The sequence below is a fragment of the Protobothrops mucrosquamatus genome, unplaced genomic scaffold (assembly GCF_001527695.2).
Source record: "Protobothrops mucrosquamatus isolate PMUCROS unplaced genomic scaffold, P.Mucros_1.0 scaffold2163, whole genome shotgun sequence".
Lineage (NCBI taxonomy): Eukaryota > Metazoa > Chordata > Lepidosauria > Squamata > Viperidae > Protobothrops > Protobothrops mucrosquamatus.
Window position 1 is genome coordinate 17,352 of NW_015388259.1, and position 3,453 is coordinate 20,804.

Genomic DNA, 3,453 nt, shown 5'->3' on the forward strand with positions numbered 1-3,453 from the left:
AATCTGCCCGTCCCTACCTAAAGGGCTGAAGGGGGGGGCGCCCCTCCCGCCTCGCTCGCTCCCTCGCTCAAGACACTGCAAAGCCGTCTTCCCCCGGCTGGCGGGTTATGAATGGGTGCAGCGGAAGCACCGCCCCCTCCGGACGTGACGCCCAGCCAATCGGCCGGCGGGCTGCGTGGATGGATGAGGTCAGCGCTGTGGTGTCGGGGAATGGAATGTGGCAAGTGTAACATTCAGAACCGGGTAACGTTCGGAGATCGAACGCGGCGATCGGGCAGCGTCGCAAGAGGAGGAGAAGGCGGCGTCCTCCCCCTTCCCTCCCCCCCCATCACTTCGGCTGTTTCCCGGGCTTGCGTGGATCGCCGCTCACTGAAATGAATGGCTGAGAGGGGCGGGGGCTAAAAGGAGGAGGAGGAGGAGGAGGCGGCAGGAGCGGCAGCCGCGGCGGCGAAGAAGGAAGGAGGAGGAGGAGGAGGATCTTTTCGTCGCTTCCATCCCCGGGGCCATCCAGGCAGCGAGATCGCAGGAAAGCGTGCGGAAGCCCCGCTCGTCATCATGCCTTGCAGCCGGTGCTAAACACACCGAAAAGCGAGAGAGAGAAAGAGAGAGAGAGAGAAATGCAGGGATTCGTAAGGTTACGGTGCTCGGGCCGGAAGATGTAATCCCGGCGGTGCTATCTCCAGCGAGCCCAGGCAAGCTGCATACAGATTATCGCTGCCGCTCGTGCTGACTTGTTCGGAAAAGCCGGGCGCCGGGCTAGCGGACTTGGCTGGCTGGCTGGCTTCCTCCTTCCTCGCTGTTGTTGTGGTGGTTTGTTTTGTTCTCTTCCAGGGATGTTTTGCCCGAGTTGAAGTTGCTCTTCCTGCTCTTAAGACACTCCGAGCCCCTTGTGCGTGCGGTTGTCGTGTGTGTGTGTGTGTGTGTGTGGAGGGTGTACGGGTGTGCATGCGAGAGAGAGAAGAGGGCGGGACGGATTTCTCGGTCTGGCACCCGCAGATTGGAGAGCCGGAGCCCGGGACTCGGCGGCTTCTTTTTAGGTTCAGAGCCGCCGCTTGTCTTTGTCTTTCTTCTCTTCCTCCTCTTTGCATTGCGAGCCAATTTCCCAGCCTCTTTTGGAAAGCCACGCTGGGCGGGCTCCGCTCTCTTTTTTGCCCCGGTTTTCTCGCGCTTGCCTTCTTTGCTCCCTGCCTTTCCGAACCCTTCTCCTCCCGGCCTCGCTCCTCTGCTGCCCTCGCTCCCTCCGTCCCTCTTCATTCTCTCCCCCCCCCACAACCCCCCTTTCCTCCTGAAGGGCGAGCCAAAGATGAAAGACAAGAGGGGAGAAAGTTAACGAAATCGCCCACATGCGCTGCATCAGTCCGAGCCTTTGGGAAAGGAATCGAGAGAAGGTGGGAGAAGAGAGTTTAAAGTCTTGGCAGGCGGGAAAATGGCGGACTCAAGCTGAAAGTGTCAGTTGGCAAAGTTGGGCGAGCTTTGTGTTTATTGACGATCCTCTTGACCCAGATAGGACACATGCAGGCCAAAAAACGCTACTTCACCCTGCTCTCGGCTGGCACTTTCGTCGTCCTGCTCTTCTACTTCGGCGGCTTGCAGTTCAGAGCATCCAGAAGCCAAAGCAGGCGAGAGGCGCGCAGCAGTAGCAGCAGCAGCAGCAAGAATGGCTTGCAGCGCCACGAACGCTCCTGGCCCCGATTCCCGGACGCCCTGCGCCCTTTCCTGCCTTGGGATCAGCTGGAGAGCCAGGATTACAACCGGCACGCTTCCCCTCGCCAGAAGCGCGACGCCAACACCGGCGTCTACAAGGGCAAGAAGTGCCGCATGGAGTCCTGCTTCGACTTCGCCCTTTGCAAAAAAAACGGCTTCAAGGTCTACGTCTACCCCCAACAGAAAGGGGAGAAGATCGCCGAGAGTTACCAAAACATCCTGGCGGCCATCGAAGGCTCCCGCTTTTATACTTCGGACCCCAGCCAAGCTTGCCTCTTCGTCCTCAGCTTGGACACCTTAGACCGAGACCAGCTTTCTCCCCAGTACGTGCACAACCTGCGCTCCAAAGTGCAAAGCCTCCATTTGTGGAACAATGGGAGGAATCATTTAGTTTTTAACTTATATTCCGGCACCTGGCCTGACTACACCGAGGACGTGGGTTTTGACATTGGCCAGGCCATGTTGGCCAAAGCCAGCATCAGTACGGAAAACTTCCGGCCGAAGTTTGACGTCTCCATCCCTCTTTTTTCTAAGGATCACCCAAGGACAGGAGGAGAGAGAGGCTTCTTGAGGTTTAACACCATCCCCCCTCTGAGGAAGTATATGTTGGTATTCAAGGGGAAAAGGTACCTAACTGGGATAGGATCAGACACCAGGAATGCCTTATATCATGTCCATAATGGGGAAGATGTTGTCCTGTTGACTACCTGCAAGCATGGCAAAGATTGGCAGAAGCACAAGGATTCTCGGTGTGATAGGGACAACGCCGAGTATGAAAAGTAAGTGAAGGCACTTGGCCTCTCTCATTGCTTTCCTTCTCTTTCGCACACGTGGCTAGGGTAGCAGTGACAGATTAATGCCTTGCAAATGTTCCAGGCAATTCTCCATCTCGCTCCCTTCCTTGCTTCATTTTTGTCTTTTTTTTAAAAAAAAATAATAATGCTCCAGCTAAATCACAGCTCTTTCATAGATAGTCCTGTTAGGTATGCAATTATTTATTTATTTGACCTCCTTCCTGATTCTTGGTACAATTGTTCAATTGTAAGCTGAAAAAAACAGGTGCAACATTGTAAGTTTGTGGCTTGGCGGGTAGGTAAGTGGACATACTATTTCAGTTCATTTGTTACAGTGCTACAGAACTGGGGTGGCTTCCATCAATTGGGGATTTCACCTGTGATACCTGATTTTTTTTTTTTTAAGGGGCGGCCAAGGACACAGAGTCACTGTTGAGCAAAAGGTGTGCAGGATTGCGCTGTGAGTTTTCTTAAATGTTCAGGAATTCTTATTCATGCCTCAGACCAAGTGCACGCCCCATTAATTTCTTTTAAATAAAATGGCTCTGAATCACAGTGTAATCTGCTGCATCTTTTCTTGCTTTAACTGGAGTTGCTCATTTGGACTCTGTGTGTCTCATTGGCTATTTGGATTGAAAAGCAGAGGCTCTTTTATACTTCCTCACTCATGAAACTCTTCCCGTCCATCTCAGAATTCAATGTTTTCTTTTTTTTTTTTTTTACCCTGATGAATATGGCCTGAAAGACAATTCAGGGGATCTGCTAAAATGTGTGGTCATATATTTTGCAGAGTCAGTTATCTTGTCTCAGGTGTTCAGCACTTTGGGGAAGTGGATCTGTTGATCTGTCCAAAAGATCACTGTCTTCACTGTCTCATTTATTTTTCTTTCCTACAAAAGCTGTAACCTCAGTCAACATGAGGTGTGGAATTGCTCCAACCTCAAGCCCTTTACAT

At 52.5% G+C, this 3,453-nt stretch overlaps 1 pseudogene; it reads left to right on the forward strand.

Annotated features, from left to right (window-relative positions):
• Positions 1-1,463: 1,463 nt before the first annotated feature.
• On the forward strand, positions 1,464-2,487 carry LOC107294945 (annotated as a pseudogene).
• Positions 2,488-3,453: the final 966 nt, after the last annotated feature.